The following is a 19,750-nucleotide window of genomic DNA, read 5'->3' on the forward strand; positions in this document are numbered from 1 at the left end:
GATGGTGGCAACAGTTTGGCTGACGGAGCAGCTAAAACAGAAGTAGCCACATACACAGTTGCAGCAGCTACAAGATCCAGGAGTAAGATTGATGATGACATTTTAGCAGCAATAGCAGCTACAGAGAAGGAAGGTAATTACCCAAATGGTTTCCCTTCTAAATACTCTTATCAGTTACGTCTAGATAAAGTTCCCTATGTGAGAATTAATGACTTTGGTGACAGGTTGATTCCCAACGCGGACCGCAAACTTTCATTGATAACAGACGCACACGAAGGCATCGCCTCGGCACATGCAGGCGTGTCAGCGACTGTTACTATCTTACAGCAACATTACTGGTTGCGTGGGTTGCATAAACAAACCTGTGATTATGTGCTTTCTTGCGACATCTGCCAGCAAATCAAACCTTCTACTGCTGTGCACCCAACACACACTCATCTGTACATTTCTAATAAACCATTTGGTTGTGTTTATTTAGATCACTGTGGTCCATTTTCTTCAGATACTGAGTTTAAGTTTATCTTAGTTGCAATCGATTCGTGCACACGCTTTCTATGGGTCTGGCCACAACGTAGTGCTGATGCACAAACTGTCATCAGGGATTTGCGTGTCTTTGTGGGAATTTTTGCATGTGGCACCTTCCATTCTGACCAGGGTCCAGGCTTTGCCTCTAAGGCGTATAAGGAAGCCATGGGGTCATAAGGGGTGCAGGTCAAATTTTCATTTCCATACAGGCCTGAGGGCTATTCAGTTGTAGAGCGAATGAACCATGACTTAAAGCAATCCTTGACAGCTAGAGTTTTAGGTACTGGCAAGAACTGGTTCACCCATTTGTATAGCGTATAACGTGCACTTAATATTCTCCCTGGAAGATCTCTGGGTGGGCGGACCCCATAAGAAATGCTCTTTGCCATAAAAATGTTTGTCCCTGACCTTGATGGTCTAGATATGGCGGCGACAGCTGCAGCCTCTGACGTAGATAATCATTCTGCTGTATTACAGAACCGGTACAAAAGGGGGTGGTGATGGACGGAGCATCTGAATCAATCAAACACTCACACCCAGTCAAAAGATCTGGGTTTAATCCATCACCGTTCTTTAGCCCACTCTGCCACCCCAGTTCAGACATGGATATATGCAAATCAGTCTGCCCCTGTGCCTCATGGGAACAGTCCAGCCCGAACTGCCAGGCCATGTCTTTCCTGGACCAATTTTGGCCGCCATAAGTGTGGCAGGGTATGCTCAGACGTGAGTCCCTTGCTCACTTTGCCACTGGATTCAAGCAAGCCGAGCTAAAGACGGCTGGAATGCCAGAAACCGGTCCTCGGAAGCTTGTTTCGGGTTCAGGGAAGACATGGCTTGGCAGTTCGGGCTGTTCTATTTTTGTCACCTGGTTTAAACAAGATTTTTTAGTTCCACCTTGGACTTACATCTGGTTGGTCCTCATCGCCATTTTTTGTTCTAGTCAATTGGATTTGTGATATTCTCTTTCCTTCTAATCAATGGTCACTACCTTACTGAATGCTCTACTGTAAAAGTGGTTGATGTAACTTTGGTACCACACTCTATTTCACACATCATGACCACCAACCCCCTGGGGCTCTCATTTAAAAAAAAATGTGTGTTGGGGGCTCGAGCCCCCTCAGACACAACAGGGACCACCACTTCCCCTGGGCTCTCATTTTTAAAAAAGAAAATGTGTGTGGAGGGCTTGTGCCCTGCCGCAGCCCTGGGGATGGCCAACCCTCTGGGCTCCGTTTTTTTTGTGTTTGGAGCCCCCCACATGCCCGGGGGACCACCACCTCCCGGGGGCACCAAATATTCATATCTGTTACGGACCCAGAGCCCTCCTGGAGCCCTTGATGGCCCTGGGTACTACCACCCCCCAGGGCCGGCTCCTGCAATGTCCCGGGGTGCCCACCCAAAAGTTGCCTAGGGGAGGGGAGCCACATGGCCTCTTCCCCTGATTTAAACAATTTAAAAAGAGGCCAGGCCAAGGTGGATGGGGTTCCCGGGGCCAATAGTGGCCCAGGGAAGGGGGCCACGCTGCCCCTTCCCTTTAATTTAATTACTTATTAGTGAAGAAGAGCATGACCCTAAATTGGCTTCAGGAGGAGGGACCCTTCCCATTTTTTTTTTAAAAGGGGTCAGGCCCTGGGAGATGGGGTCCCCAGGGCCCCCAAAATAGTAAAAGAAGTGGGCCACACAGCCACCTTTGTAAAAATAAAATAAAGAAAAAAAGCTGGCATCTCGCCGGAGGCCATACCCCCTCCCTGCACTCTTCTGCAAAAGCACCCTGTGGCGCATTGTAAGTTGGAGAATGAATTCCCCTTGAATACTGAGGGTCCCTATGGGCCAACTAGACCACCAGGTACCTCCAGTATGCACCGCAGAGCTGCGTTGCAGAGAGGTTGTACGTGGCCATGACCCTTTTTACACCACTCTGCAAACGCAGCTTCTGGTGCACTGCTTGTGGAATGTTGAGGTCCTCTTGTGTCCTGAGGACCTCACAATACAAGTGGACTTCATCCTCCGAGCAGCAGTGAGCCAAGAGGAGCATTTGCAGAGTGGTTCAAAATGAAGTGTGGCCTCGGACCACCTCTCTGCAATCCAGCCCCCAAGGACCCTCAGTATTCAACTAACAACGTGCCAGAGGCACGTTTGCAGAGTGGTGAAGAAAGGGGGTGTAGTCCTCTTCTACCTCTCAGTAATCCCACTGGGTCCGATTCACAGAACTAACTTAAGACAAAATCCTAAACTTACTACTTTTGGTATTCACAGAAGGCATTTAGTAGTAGTAATGTTAGGATTTGTCTTAAGTCTGTCCTAAGTTTGTCTTAAGTTTGTCTTAAGTCTGTCTTAAGTCTGTCTTAAATCTGTCTTAAGTCTGTCTTAAGTCAAACTTAAGACAAAATCCTAACTTTAATACTACTTAATGACTTCTGTGAATACCAAAAGTAGTAAGTTTAGGATTTTGTCTTAAGTTAGTTCTGTGAATAGGGCCCACTGTGTGGGGCTTATTGCTGGTAAGAGGTAGGCTAGTTGGCCCCTAAAGGACTCCCAGCAGTGAAGGGGACTCGAATCCCTATCTAAAAGCGTGCCAGGGAGCGCGTTTGGAGAGTGTTGGGCAAAGAGAGCATGGCTTGCTCTTTGAACTTAGAAATGCTGCTGTGTGGGACTCACTGGAGGTAATAGGAGGGGTAGTTGGCCCGCAAGGATGTCCTTGGGGCCAACCATCCCTCATGTTACCTCCAGTAAGTCCCGCACAGTGGGATTGCTAAGTCATCTTTGGAGCCTATGCACCCCTTTCTCCACCATTCTGCAAACACGCTTCCTGGCAGACTACAGGATGTGGGATGAAGTCCAATTTACTCCTGAGGAACTCTGGGGGCCAAAAAGCCCTACTGGTACCCCTTGTAAGCCCTACACACCGGAAATCCTGATAGCTGGTTGGAGGCCCAGCACCCTTTTTCCACCACTCTGCAAACGCGACTACTAGTTAAAGAAGTGTTTGCAATGAATTAGGTTTCGCATTTGACAGAATTAGAGCTATTGGCTTTGTAAATAAAATCATTTTTACTAATGTTTTTGGGAGCGGAGTGGCTGTACGTTGTGTGTAGTGTAATTATGTGCTACATTGTGCAGTGAAATTATGTGGATAGAAAGTATGTGATATTTAGTGTATAGGAATTATGTAGAGTGGGATTATGTGTTATGGAGAGTAATTATGTGGTATGGTAGTCTGTGTTGTGGATTGGTAACCTCGGATTTAGTCTTCCTCATTTCCATAAAAGCTCAACTATGAACTCAGACAGTCAAAACAAAAGGAATCACTGAGGAGCACTTGTGGGCCTAGTCAGAGGTATGAGCAGGGCCACTGGAATTATGTGACGGTTTGGCTGCACCGACTTTCTCACAATTATACATTTTCTGCATTAGCCACATGATACATCATCTGCAGCCTAATCTGCAGATTTGAACCAAAAAAATCCTTGTTTCTAGCTAAAACGGGTCAAATGTTACCAAAAATGAGGCGACAAGTGTTACAGTGTGGTGGAAAGCCCTTTGCAAACCTAGAATTGTCATCTGTTACTTATTGCTAAATGTGGGTGTTAAATTGGTACTAATAGTGTCCAAGTCACTCTTACTTCCCTCTGCGTCTTTCTTGCCTCTTTCTGCATTTCTGTTGCTTCTTTATGCACAGTTCTTTCTTTTTCTGTACTTCTCTTGACCTCATTCATCAAATCTCTTGTACTTTCTGCACCTCTCTTCCCTCTTTCTGCACGTCTGTTGCCTCTTTCTGCACCTCATTTTCTTCTTTCTGCACCCCTGTTGTCTCTTTCAGTACTTGTCTTCCCTTTTACTGAACCTTTCCTGCCTGTTTTTGCATCTCACTTGCCTCTTTCTGCACTTTTGTTACTTCTTCCTACAGCTCTGTTGCTTTTTTCAGCAATTCTCTTGCCTCTTTGTGCACTTCTCTTGCCTGTTTCTGCACTCTCTTGCCTCTTTTTGCACGTCTGTTGGCTCTTTCTGCACCTCACTTGCTCCTTTCTACACTTCTCTTGCCTCATTCTGCACCCCTTTTGCTTCATTCTGTACTTTCCAGGCTTATTTCTGCACATGTCTGGCTTCTTTCTGCACCCATGTTGCCTCTTTAAGTACCTCTTATGCCTCTTTCTGCATTTTTCTTGGCTTTTTCTGCACCTCTCTTCCCTCTGTCTGCATGTCTGTTGCCTCTTTCTGCACCTCATTAGCTGCTTTCTACACCCCTGTTGTCTCTTTCTGCACACGTCTTCCCTCTTTCTGTACCTTTTCTCCGTTTTTGTATCACACTTGCCTCTTTCTGCGCTTTTCTTGCTTATTTCTACGCCTGTTTCTTTAAACAATTCTCTTGCATCTTTTGTGCACTTCTCTTGCCTGTTTCTGTACCTCGCTTGCCTCTTTTTGCACCTCTGTTGACTCTTTCTGCATTGCTTTTCTTTCTCCACATCATTTGCCTCTTTCTGCACTTCACTTTCTTTTTTCTTCACATATCATTTCGGCACCTCTGTTGTTTCTTCTCTTCTCTTGCCTCCTTCCGCACCCCTTAATTAGACGTAGTTTTAATCCCTCTGCCCTATTATGTACTAGGGCCATGCAGGGGAGGTCATGCTAATCACAGGCATAACCCAAAGCAAAGTGTACCCTAGTGTTTGTAGGTATATTCTAAGTGTCTTTCAGCAAAGCACTGGCTCTGGGCCTGGTTAGTCAGAGTCAGTTACCACCAGTGCCCGTCAGAAAAAAGTTGGGGGCACAGTATGACTTTGCAACAAGACCTCTTTCTTCTCCTCTGTTGGTTCTTTGTGCACATCTCTTGCTTCTTTCTGTGCCAGTCTTCCTCTTTCTGCACACATCCTACCTCTGTAGGCATACTTAGAAATTAGCATTTAACAACTTTTGAAATTCACTTAAAAAAACACAGTTTTCAGAGACGTTATAGTTAGAAATTAGCATAAAAAAAACCTTTGAAATTCACTGAAAAAACAATAGGTTTCAAGGACATTATGTTTAGTAATTAGCATTTAAAAAACTTCAGGAATTCATGGAAAAAAACACTTGCTTCAGGGACGTTATAGTTAGTTGAACATTTCACTCCTACAAAACCAGAGAAATTCCGCCATTATAGTGCTAAATATAACTCGCGTCCCGCAAGGAACTGCTGATGACGTCACATAGTACATCATTATGACATGGTCAGTGACATTCCTGATGACATCTTAAATGACATCACTGATGACATCACTGATTACATTATCCAGTGACTGTGTGTTTCTATAAAGTTTAAATATGTTTTACATATATGCCAAGGTGTATTGAAGAATGAGTGGGTGTATAAGTGTCTGGATAGAGGATTTAGTAGGTGTGTGACTGACTGTAAAAGTGAGTGAATAAATGTGTCTTACTGAATGCATTGGTTGGTGACTAAATGGTGTGAATGTATTTATCAGTCTGTCTGTTGTGTAAGCTGGTGCATGAGTTGGTGAGTAGCTACATGAGTGTCTATATGGGTTACTGATTGGTTGCCTGAGTATTTTTATGGGTGCCTGAGTGTCTGTGTGGGTGGGTAGGGGTGTGTGACTTTGTGCATAGATGTTTGAGAGGGTGATTCACTAGGTGTATGGGTTCAAGAGTGAGTCTGTGAAGGGCTGTATGGGTGAGTGACTTTGTATATGGCTGTGTTGATGAGTGAATGGATGTCTCAGTGGTATATTTGTGAGTAACTACTTAAGTGAAAGGCAGTATATGTGAGTGTTGGAGTATATAAATGGCTGCATGAATGAGTGTGTGCTTGTTTTAGTGATTATATAAGAGTAAGTGTGACTAGGTGAGGTGATGTGTGTATACCTGTATAGGTGAGTAAACGGGGGTTTGATAGAATCCTTTCATGACTGACTAGGTGTGTGAGTAACTCTATGGGTGAGTGGCGGTGTGTGAGTGTCTGTATAGGTGTATGAGTGCATATGATAGTGCTGTATTGATGAGTAATTGCATGTATGAGTGACTGTATGGGTGAATGTGTGGATGTGTATGTAGACCTAGAAATCAGTGAGTGAGTATGTAGTAACAGGTGTTGGTGTGTCTATGGTTTCGAAAATTGTAGTCTGTATTTTAGAATGGGTGTATCAAAGGTTACATAGGGTGTTTCGATTCAACTAGATAGAATTTCCCAAACCCATGCTACGTAAGAGATGGCAATTCAATTACTTAATTATTTCAGATTCTGCTTTTACCTCCTTTTTTGTTTCTTGCTTACATGAATTCTTTCATTTTAATGAAACTGATGATATGTCCTTTCACACCACCTTAGATGCATTTAGAGCAGCTGCTCGTGAATTTATTATTAGGTATGTCTCCAACAAGTGAAAAAAAACCATGTATCTCCACAATTGAGCTCCTAGCTAAAATAAAAAGTTTGGAACTTTCTTTTTACACTTCTAAATCAAAACAATGCTTATCAGAATGTATTAATACTAAAATCCAATTTAATAAGGTGTCTACAGATAATGCCTTACTGTATTTACTGAAGACTAGTGCAACATTTTATGGCAGCCAAAGTAAGTCAGGTAAACTGTTAGCTAACTACCTCAAAATTAAATAAAATAGACTTCATATTGAATCCATTATTGATGAACACAAAACACCAAAATATAAAGATTCTGACATTGTAGAGGAATTTGTACAGTGATATAGATCACTTTACACGTCAGAGACTGTACCCTCAGATTCTGGCTTTTCTGATTATCTCTCTACTATTCAACAGTGTTCTGACCCCTTGGTGAATTTTGATCTTTCGGAGTCAGATGTGTCCCAAATGGAATTGCATAAATCTTTGAAAGCCGATAAAAAGGACAAAACCCCGGATCCAGATGGACTTACGGTCGAATTTTATACACATTTGCTCATTCTTTTAACGTATTTTCTACATTCACATGGATCTTCACGTTCCTTTTCATATGCTCTGATTTGTCTCATCCCAAAGGACAGAAAGAACTTGCACTATTGCAAAAATTACAGATCTATTCCTTTAGTTAATGTTGATTATAAAAAAATTCGAAAGCCCTAGCCACATGAATTGAATCCTATTTTCAACAGTCGGGTTTTGTCAAAGGGAGGTATATCACGGATAACACATGCTTATTTTTCAACATATTACTTTGATTCTCTCACAGCAATTGCTTTAGATGCTGAAAAGGCATTTGGTCGTGTATAATGGCCCTTTATTTTTCACACACTTAATGGTTTGACTTTGGACCCAAAATGATATCCCTATATCCCTTATTTCTCTTTTGCACAAGGATCCTAAGGCTGCTATTTTTGCAAATGGCCTAACCTCTTTTTTTTTACTCTACATAGAGGTGTTCAGCTAGGCGGCCCTTTATCCCCTTTTCTTTTTAATTTGGCACTAGAACCATTTTTATTCAAAATAAGGCAAAAACCATTTACGTTTAACCCCCATCAAATTGAATTGGCAGCATATGCCGATTATGTTCTATTGTTTCTCTCTCAACCTCAGATTCCTCTCCCAGCGTTTTGTACAGCAAGTTGACTCCTACTCGTTGGTATCTGGATATCAGCTGAATAATGAAAAATGCAAAATAATACCTCTAACCAGATATTCTCTTAAGGAAGATTTTTTAATATCCAACTTTAGGTGGTGTCCTCAACACATCCAATATCTTGGAATATGGTTTACCCAATCTATTAAAACCTTAACATCATTGAAATGATGTTAGTTCTCATCACACTTTATACTATTTCCAATAACCCATTACCTATATCACTCAAATCCTTTCAGAAGATTAATTCTTGATTTACATTACTTTTTTGTGGAATAACATAAAATCTTGAATGTCATTATCAAAGTTGTCACATCCAAAATCAGAAGGGGGTGTAAACTTTCCGGACTTTTTTAAATTCCATAAGGCATTTTTATTACGTCAAGTTTCTAGGTGGTTTTCAGAATCCTCATTGGATTTTCCACTATGGTTTGAGCTTGAAATCTATTTTCTTTCCCCTTTTCAAGAATACTTGTCTTTTATACGTAAACCACAAAAGGTGTCTACACCGATCCTTAAGCACTCCTGTAAGATTCTTGATTCTGTTCTTCCTTCATCCCCTAGGGATCTTGGTACTTTCCTCACTTCCATTAATTGGCACAATAAATATATACTAATGAACCATAAACCCATATATTGGATATCGCTGGGGAAAAAAGGGTGTATAAACTCATTGAACGGGATACATGTCTTTCATTCCCATAAGCACATCATCCTTATCACCTGCCTTCCTGTTTACAAAGTAAATTTCAGACTCTACAAACCGCAGTATGCACTGCATACAGTCACTTTCAATCTTCTTCTTCTTCAGACATTGAGTGGGATACGTTCCTAAGTACAAATCCCAAAGCGCCTAATATTACCTTTCATTTGATATCCTCTTCTATAGATAGAGTCAAAACAAATGTAGAATTATCCTGGGAGCATCATTTAATTATGGTAATGGCCCATCTCCCTCTGAAAGAAGATTTGGAAAAAAAATAGGAACTCTTCTAGGGCAGAAAACAATACACAAACTCTTTTCTTCATATACAATAGACTTTTATTATCTCTTATGTCCGTACATAAAATGCATTCTGCACACCCTGACACTTGCTGGTCATGTCCCTTTGAACATGCTGACTTAAAACATTTACTCTATACATGTCCATTTGTGCTTAATATTTAGATGCAGATTTGTACTCAGCTCAATTAAATGTTCTGTACCACAATTCCCTTTTCCTTTGCTAATATTTTTGGGGGAAGTGTGGCTGCGTATTTTGGATTCACTGTTAGCAGTTACATTCCAGCACATCACAAGCAATTAAAAGGACTAATCAAAACTATCCTTTCAAATATGGTGGTACGCTGTTTGCCATAATCACAGATTGGATACCACTTTTGTTTATTCTATATCTCCTGCTGTGAAGCGTTTGCAGTTATGGTCTCCTATAATACGGTTCCTAGACGATAGTGCAAAGCGGTTCTTTGGTCCTACACCTTCTCAACAAGAAGACCTTCAGCCTCCTTGACTTTCCCATAATTGGTAATAATATTGTTTTGGTATGTTTATTTTTATTACTCAAAGAATTGTATATTTATATTATTACTCAGCGCCTATCAGGATATTTAATAATTTTTTTTAACATTTTATTGCTCTCATATTTACAAAACTTTTATACTGATAAATTGTACTGAATTTTCCAATGTTTTATCTGTGCCTTTATGGTCTTGTGAAGCCGAAATAAAGTATCTCCTGGCTTGACTATATTATTATACCATGTCTATCTGCATACAAGCCAGCTGTCTTTATTTCCTGATGTATATTATCTTCTTCTTTTATGAATAACTTATGCAAATTTATATGGTTACATATGTACTTTTACTTGCTTTCTTGTAATATGTACTGATGTTTTAGGACTTCTTTAATCAACTTACTTTTTGAACTGGGTTATGGTCAAACAGGAAACTGTGACTTGCATCATCCTTCCATCTTTAGCATCTCCTCACGCGCCTCCCTTGGTAGATAAAATGTTGGGCAGGCTTGTAAAAGGAGTCATGTTTGTGTGATATGTGCAGTTGTGGTCTGCCAGCGCCAGGAAACCCATGGTGTCAGTGCGCTCTATAAGCACCCCTTACGATACGATACGATGCTCAAATAATTAAACGTCAAGGATGCTTCAAACAGTTCATCACAAGAGAGTATTTAATTAGCAAGGAGTATATTTTGTGCTCATATTCTGCACAGGATGTCACAAATTCCCCTGTAATTTGTTTAGATCTTCAGTGGGAATTAATTGCAAGCTTTATCTTACAAGTTTAGTTGATAGTTACCTTCTTGTTCCATAGCACTAACATTAGGAGCAATGCTTCATTTATTATCAGTTAGGAATTAAAAATATTTGAATTTGTGGATTGGTTACAGCAATGTTTTGATTCTTGTAGGTTGCTGTAAGGTTTCTTTGACATTTGGCGTTTGGCAAATGGCTTATGATAAGCTCTCGTTTTTATTTATCCATTCTTGTATATTAGATAGATGGCAGCATTTGTTATACATTTTTATGTGAATCTGCATGCCATCTGCATATAGGCAAAATGATAGGCCATGAGAGTCTAGGAGATCTTCCAGTGGGTCAATTATATGTTGAAGGAGAAGGACAAGTAAGTAATGGTTGTGCGTTTGTAATGTTTATCCGTCCCATTTGGCAGCAATCATGAGGATATGACTTCAAATTTTGAAGGACCGCCACATCAACATCAAGCCAGGTAGTCAATGAGCTGTGTGGTAAACAGTGGTCAACTGTATAGAATGCTGCCAAGAGGTGAAGTTGGTTCCATAAACATGATTCAACCTCATCCATAATATTTTAGATGCCATTGATGTTAGACATCACATTGTCAGTGCAGTTCCCCTTCACCAAAAGCAGAAGAATATCTATTCAGTACCTTCTTTTCTCTAATATGTGCCTTAGTTGTTGTCCAGTACATCTTTCCACAGGTTTGGCAAGAATGAGATGAGAAGACCAGTGATAGGATAGTAGTTTGCATTGCATTTATGTCAACCTTACCATTTTTGATGTGTCTTAGATTGTATTTAGATAAAGTCAGTGTCTTGTTCAAGAAATATGTCTGTGAAAATATTCCACAGATGGAAGATAGAAGAACTGATGGATTTGGCTAAACTAGATGGAAAGAGAACTAGTGAATAGCTCAAAACTTTGGTTGGGAAAATTATTTGTTCCTGTTGCTCAGATATGTTGCTGAGAAAAGGCAGTTAACTATCTAAATTTAATTGATGGTTAACATTAGCAATACTCTATTCAGCATATTAATATAAGGATGTTCAAAAGTTTACTGGAGAAATATTTTTGTTGCTTTGATTTGGTCTTTGAGGAAGATTGCTTTACTGTTCAGTAAATCAACTTTGTATTTTCTCCCACACAGTCTAAACTAGCTACAGTGGCAGGTAGCCACTTCTTCTATTTTCCTTCAAGAAAATATATGGTTTGCCTCTTCACGTTTAGAGAAGGTGTGAACTCCCCTTTAGTATCTTGATAGTGTTGGGTAGGGCATCCGAGTATCCATGCTCTTGAGGGTTTAGGTGTTTTTTTGTGTTCCGATAGGGTGAATACATTTCCTGGTACTAGGTTTAGAACAGTGACAGGAAAGGTGCAGTGTTTAGAGCTTTTAAGGGCATATGTTTGGGCACCTGGCCCTTGGTTTTAGGTAACATTTTCAGTGGAATCACAGGTTCACTGATAGAGGGATTATGGAGTGTTCGGAACAGTCAATTTTGATAGGATTATCACCTGTTATATTGATTGGTTCAACAATGCAGAGGACTATATTATCTCCTTTATAGAGTGAGTTTCTAAGATTGAAGCATCATTTTATTTTCTCTTTGTTCTCTTAGGAATATAGACTATGTGGTTATCAATACATCTTCATAAAATGTCCAGTGTTTTTTCTAATTTCCAAGCAATAGGTAATCATAGGAGTACAATATTGCATTTGTTGTGAAATCAATAAGTTCTTCAGTGAGGCTTTATTATTGATCTGGTCGGTGATACAGTAAGGTGGCTCACATTCAGTAAGTTGTGGATGCCTGAATATTTAATCGCAAGCATGCAATGGAGTTTGTGCTAGATGGAGCACATCCTGACATATGCTTCTTATGTTTTATGACCCCTCCACCTTTCATTCTCCTTTCTCTATTGTTATTATAAAAACGTTATCCATGAGGAATCATCAGGTGCCAAACCAGATGTGCCAAGAAGAGGGGTCATATTTCCATTATTGGATGGGCATCTTGACTATGTTTGGAGATCAAATATGATATACCAGAAACATTGTCTCTGACTGATCAGCAGTTTAGCAGTATGTATTTGATAGTTTTTCTTGGCATGCTGTCAGTGGTTGGTTTGTCTGTGCACAACATGGGATACGATAATCAGGCCTACCCGGTGCAGACTTTCAATTATTAGGAATATTATTATTAGCATCTACTCTTTTTAAAAATATTTTGTCAATGGTGTTTCACTTCTTAGTCTTAATTTTTGTAATTGTGTCTGTTTCTATTATGTTTCTATTATATTGCATAGATGTACATAGTAGTGTAATTTATATATTATGGTAGATATGGGGGTGGGGGTATTTTGTGGAGATCTCTCAGTGACAGTAGGCATGATACCCTTTTGATCTGTAAATTTAGGTTGATTTGTCTGGGCAACAAGCTAAAAAAATCACAGTTTAGCTAGTTGTGTATCAGTGGCATCATTATGAGCTATAGCCAATTTTTATATGCTGGGTAGTCTCAGGATGATTCTTATAGGACTTTGACAATTACAGCTAACTTGCTTTTTCTAGATGTTGTTTTTACTTAAATCACAGTATTTTAATGAATAGGGAAATTAGGTTAATTTGCATGTGTTTTAGTTAGCATAACTATATTGCAAATTTAATTTACTGGTCTTTTGGTTGGTTTGCACTGACATCCGTTTGAAAGTGGCTGAAGACTACACAAACAAGTTTCCTACCTTCTTTTTGTTTTCTCTTTAGTGTTTTTCCTTTTAAAATAAGTAGTCAAAATGAGATTTATTGCATAGTGTTGTTTTATCGTACCACATAGGCCTGTGTGCCTTTGGAGTAAGCTGTGTTAAACTGTTTTTTTCATTCAATATAAAATGGCCTATTTCCTCATTTATTTCAAGGCTGCAATGTCATTTCTACTGTTTGCAGTGTAAAAGGGATTAATATTATGAATGAGTTAGGTGTTTCTTAAAGTAATTTATTTTATGTAGCACAGTTTCTACAATGTTGATTGGTTTATGTTGTCTAGCTTTGTTAGTAGAGCCCTATGATATGACTTCACTCCAAATCAACAGGGTTGCTTTTCACTTCTCTGCAATTATAAAGTGTGCCTTTTCAGTGATGTCTGTCAGACTTTTCTCAGACTTGACTAGACTTGCTAGAAACCTTTAAGATCAAGACCTTTTTCTTGTTTCTTCAAAGGCAGACTCTATGACAACCTGTTTATTTGATTTACACTTAAAGATCTCCATGTCAGAGTGTTGACTAAATAAAGATTCCCTGCCTTTCTAATTGAGTAGTCTTTATGACAGACTGTTTTCTGATTTATATTAGACTCTCCCTCAACTTATCAAAATCATAGATTTATGCTAATACATTACTGAGCTATATTTGGTTGGCTAATGCACTTATGTTGTTCTCTCTGGAAATTGGCTTTATTTTTATGCGTTACTGATGCTGATTTGATTATGACTATCTGAATACTTTTTGCCTTCTATACAAAGATGTGGGCCTCGCATCTCAAATCTCTTGTTGATGATAGCCCCGACAACAATGCAGGTTCATGCATCACAGCCTCGCAGCTCCTCAGAACCGACGCATCGTCCCGACTGTGCGGTGCATCCTTAATGCCAGACTTTGTATTGAAAGCACTGAATGACTGGATCCTCGACAATGATGCAGGACCTTGCATTGCAGCTTCACAGATCCTCGGAACCAATGCATCACTTCTGCTGCATGATGCATCCTCGATGCGGGACCACCCAAGCTCTCCCTGCAGTATTTAAGGTCCCCTTAATGTACTCTTGTTCAGCATCCCTAACAGGGCCTTGTAGCTGGCCCACACTCCATCGCAGTCAACTTGAACCTGTAGCTTTGTCCTGGTCTGGCATGACTAAAAAAACACAGTTCATGCTTTGTACTTTTAGCGCTATTGTCACTAAAATCTTTATAATTGCATATCTCAAGTTCTATTGACTGGATGTTTGTAATGTTGTGCTTGTTTTATTTATTACAATGTTCTCTATGTTTCTAAATTGAAGTGGGATTTTTTGTGTTGTGTTTTCACTTTATTCCTGTTTGAAGGGCTGCATACAAACTTTACAAATTGCCTCTAAGTTAAGCCTGACTGCTTTGTATCATGCTATCAGACGGTTGAGCAATGGTTAATTTGGGTTTGCTTGTGCCTCACCCTGACAAGGACTGGGGTTCCTGCGTGAATAGGGTTTCACCCACCCCCTCAAATCAGCAACCCAAATTCTAACACTCTTAAGATAATATATTAAGATTGTCTGTGAAAAGGCCAGTAGCCTAAAGTTCTATGCAACCCTTAATAATACATCTATATATGAACTAATCTGGCTAGTGTTGTTTTTTTTGTGCACATGGATAGACATGCATGCTCTAAATGTGGATTAACACTGTTCAGGAACCTATCTTAATGTATTTGACACCAGTTAACAAATGTTTCCCTTTCTGTTGGGAGTTTTTTTCATCCCATATCCCAGTAGAAAGACAAAGATTTATTTATTTTAGTTTTACAGATTGTTTTTCAAGTTTCATTTCTATTGTGATTGCTTGGATTAGTATATTGTTTATTGTGAGCTAGGTTGAGATTACAATGCGTGCACTTTTAAATATATCTGTGATTCCTCCAATTCGAGAAACTACTCCACCCCCAATTGGTACCCACACCTAAAAATTGCTCTTGGACCACGAATTGCACACATTTTTGTGGCTTAAAGGCTGGAACAGAATTACTGTAGACAGTAAAAAGTTACAATTTCTTGTGCATGATACATTTAAAGTGAAAAATATTGAGAATTTGAGTCATGGCCAGATTGAGATGGAGCTGCAGCCTAGACCTGCACAATTCGGAGGCTCTAACGAGTGGAGCTGCATAGTGAATGACAGAGCACATAAGAAAATTCTGAGAGGGCAGATTGTTAAAGCTGTCAACCATTGGAAGAATGTGAGTTTACATTTTCGGAAACAGGCATGGAGACAGGAAGTGCTAGAAGCTATATGGGTGTTTTCTGTGTGATACTGTTGAATCAGACAAAAACAATTACAAAAATGAGAACATGAAATAGATGAAAAACTCTGAGAGTGATCCTTAAGGAGAGGATGTGTTTATGGAGAGATTGTTGGCCTAAGTGAGACCCCCTTCGTATAAAAAGGCTCATGTGCAAGAGCATGTGTAAAAGACAGGAGCAGAAGAGCTGAGTATCAAGATAGATGAGATCGTGGCTGAAGATCGGGAAACTTCACAAAGACAACATTTTAATGTATAGTCAAAATAAATTGGCATTTTTGGGTGCAGAAGAAGGTAGTTGTGTTCATCATTCATTTGAGAAACTTGACAGAATTATGGGTGATTAAAAACAAAAGAGAGTTTGTGAGTCATATAAGAAAGGGCTTGCCGAAAATCATTTAATGAATCCTAATCTCAGAATATTGCAGGATTAGAAAATTGGAGGATATGACAAAGTATGGAAACTAATGGACGGAACCACCCTGTGGTGTCAAAAATGAGTAGAACAAAGAAAAATGTGAGTGTCAGGGAATTCAAATACCAAGTGGCATATGTCCTTAGACTAAGAGTGATCTATACACATTTACTAAGAAGGTCCCAAAGCTCATATGGGAGCCCAAGAAGTATTATACAGAAAATAATGAAATCAGGTAGAAGGGACGGGGCCCCAGGGCCTAATGGAATACCGCAGGCCACCTTCTCTGGTGACTATGAATACTGGGCGAGCCCGTTATCAGGACTGTTTTTGGAGGCAAAATTAACAAATAATTTGCCGATGAGTTGGAAAGGTGCAATAATCAACCCAATATTCAAGGGCCGAGACAGATCCAATCCTGCAAATTATAGGCTCATAGCTTTAATGGATGTGGAAGCGAAATATTACGCTTCATTAATCATGGAGGACCTAGTAGAATGGTCCACTAAAAGTAAGCTGATTCCTATGAATCAAACCGGATTTCGCAAGGGGTTCGGTACAACAACTAACATACTTGCATTGACCATGGTTGCAGAAAGGTGTAAACGTTTGAATTTAAAATTGCAGCTCTGCTTTATTGATTTTAAAGCAGCATTTGACAGCATAGAGCGAGGACTATTGTGGTGTAAATTGAAGAAAATGGGTCTCCCAGAAGTACTGCTGCGTGCCATTATTCAATTGTATACTGGAACATGGATACGAATAAAAATTGCAAATGGTACGAGAATTTCAAAGAAAATCCACACTGCAATAGGGCTAAAGCAAGGCTGCGTATTAGCCCCCCATTTATTTAATCTTTTTATAGCAGATTTCTCTATAAAATTAAATGAGACAAATGCTCATCCCCCTCGTCTAGGTCCATTGCTGATAACACATCTTTGTTACGCTGATGATATAGTCCTACTCAGCCAGACACGAGTTGGCTTACAAAGATCATTAAATGAACTAGCGACATTTGCGAAAGACAATTACTTGGAAATCAATATAAAGAAAACAAAGACGATGGCTATTGCAAAGCGGGCAGGACGCAAATTTCCTGTCAGGCTGGGAGAAATAAGATTAGGGGTAGTTAATAACTACAAATATCTAGGTCTGTACATTGATGATTGTTTAAATTTCCCAAAACATAAACAATATTTGGAAGCAAAAGGGAATGGTCTAACATACACATTTTGTGTCCTCTCAAAAAAACTAAAGGGTCCATCTTTAAAGCCTTTATTAGATGTAATGGCTGCCAAATTGATGCCGACATTGGAAAACGCACTACACGTTCTACACGTAACAGATGCTGAACTGTTGGATAAGATTCAAGCAAGAGCACACAAAAGGGTCTTTAAGTTTCTGCAGAATGCATCACCAGCACAGGTGAGGTTGGAATTTGGCCTTATCCATCAAGGGATTGGGAGAAACTATGCATATGTCAAGAGCTGGTATAAATTCTGGTTGAGTCGAGCCAACGTTTTACACGATGCCTTGTGGCGAGCCCAGGAAGAAGATCAGCACTCGATTTATGGCAAGTTTTTGAAATTGGTCATGGAAGAAACAAAGTCTGAAGAACTTTGGGCACAGTCCCCCTCTTTTCCCGTTTTTTGTAAAGTGGTAAAAAAAATGGTAAAGTACACGCATTAATTGAGGATAAAAATACATTTGCAAAGAGGTCTCACGCTTGGATGGTAATACAGTCTTATACAAAATTACATCCGGCAGAATATTTGAGGACAACATATTCATACTATCTAAAAAGGAAACTCATGGCCACCAGGTTTGGGTTATTACTAAGTTTAGCGGATCAGCTCAAATGGAGATACAATGGGCCTATGTCATGTACACTATGTGGCACTGAGAAGCAAACCTCATTCATCTTATTTGTATATGTCCTGGCTTAAGGCTGACCCGGGTGTGGTTTTTGAAAAAGGTATTTAATGAGAGAGGCATTAGGTCTTGTAGAACCGCAATAATCAAGGGTCTGGACGCAACGGATTCCCATCTAAATTGAAAGATGATGACATTTTTGATTCAATATGAACAGAAAATAATGAAAAAGGATAACAAAACCATGGCGCCATTGCTGGGGTAGTATTTGACAAGTATTAATATGAACTGGCAGTAGAACTGCATCATTGACTATAATATTGGGACTAAGAAAAGTAGCAACGTAAGCCCTGCTTCTTGGTAAACATAAATTGGTTTAGGCATACCGTTTTTTTATAGATTAGGTTCTAAAAGGATTGTTTTGTTTTAGCCAAAAAGTCATGAGCACTGTATATTTTTGTATGAAATCACTTTTTCATAATCTTCTTGAAATCTTTTGCAAAATTTTAGGATATAAAGAATATAAGTTCTTTCGATATTGTATGGTTTTTATTAACTGAAACAATAAAGATTTTACATTACATTATACAGAGTTGAAAAGGATTGTACCATTCCAAAAGGGGAAACATGCTTTACAACGCAACCATTATATCCCACTACACTTACAACGCAGTCAGTACATCGCAACATCCTTTATAATGCATGTCACTACAACGCAGGCATTACAACCCATGACACTACATCGCATGACACTACATCGCATGTCACTACAACGCAGTCATTACAACGCATACCATTAGAAGGCATACCATTAAAACGTATGGTACCCCTACACTATCCAAAATGTACCCTACCGTTGCACCCCCGGAGTTAGAATCGTTATTTTTACCCCAACACTATCCAACACTTACCCTACTGTTGCACCCCCTGGAGTTAGAATAGTAATTTTTACCCCTACACCATCTAACACTTATCCTACTGTTGCACCCCCTGGAGTTTGAATAGTAATTTTTACCCCTATGCTATCCAATACTTACCCTACATGCAATGTAATGGTATGCTTTGTAATGGTATGCATTGAAAAGGTATAATGCGATGTAATGAAATGCGTTGTTAAGGTAGTTTCTAAAAATGCGATGTAGTGTCATATGATGTAATGGCGTGCGTTGTCAAGGATGTTGCGATGTAAAAACTGCGTTTTAAAGGCATGCGTTGTAATTGTATGCTTTGTAACATCATACATTCTTCCAAAAGAGCTTTAGACAGATTTGAATGCTTTAATTTCAATTGCTGTGCTTCAAGATTTGCAGATCTGAGTGGAAAACAGCAGTGCAATGGCCAGTAGAAGAACCACAGAGAGAAGGCCCTCACAATAAGCCTTCTGCAATTGTTATAGAGAGATGTATTAGGGTCATTGAGCTTTTGAAAACGAAGGTTCAACTGAAACAAGTAAATTGGGCAAGGATCACAAAAGTGATACATAATCAAGGTGAATCAGTGCATGTATAGTATGAGAGATTGATGCAGATTTAAGGACAGTGTAGTAGATTTGAAAATGCTACAAAAGAAGGAGTTCCTGGATTCGTATTGGCTTTTGTGTTTGGACAATGTCTGAAGATTAGTTTGCATATTCAGAAAAATGTGATGTGTTGGCAGGTCAAAACGTTGGATGAAATATTGGGTTTTACAAGAAGTATTGTAGTGATTGTTGTGATGCAGAAAGAAAAAAATTGAAGGAGAATTTGATGTTGATGTGGCTCAAACAAATTTTTTGAAAAAGAGGGACAAGGTGGTTTTCAGACACCTGGTTTTGGTTTCAGTATTGTGTTAGAGCGCAAGGTGCTAATAAACAAAACAATGGTGTACAGTTTGTGCAATGTGGAATTGGTGGTCACTGTAGTGGAGATAAAGGCTTTATTAGCAACATGCCTGGTCAAAATATTAATAATACACCAATGAGAAATGGACAGTAGAAACAGGATTGTAGGTTTAATCTAAATAGATTTCAAAATAAATCCCAAAAAACAACAGATCAGGTGGCACAGA

The sequence above is a fragment of the Lissotriton vulgaris genome, chromosome 8, assembly GCF_964263255.1.
Source record: "Lissotriton vulgaris chromosome 8, aLisVul1.2, whole genome shotgun sequence".
In the NCBI taxonomy this organism is placed as follows: domain Eukaryota; kingdom Metazoa; phylum Chordata; class Amphibia; order Caudata; family Salamandridae; genus Lissotriton; species Lissotriton vulgaris.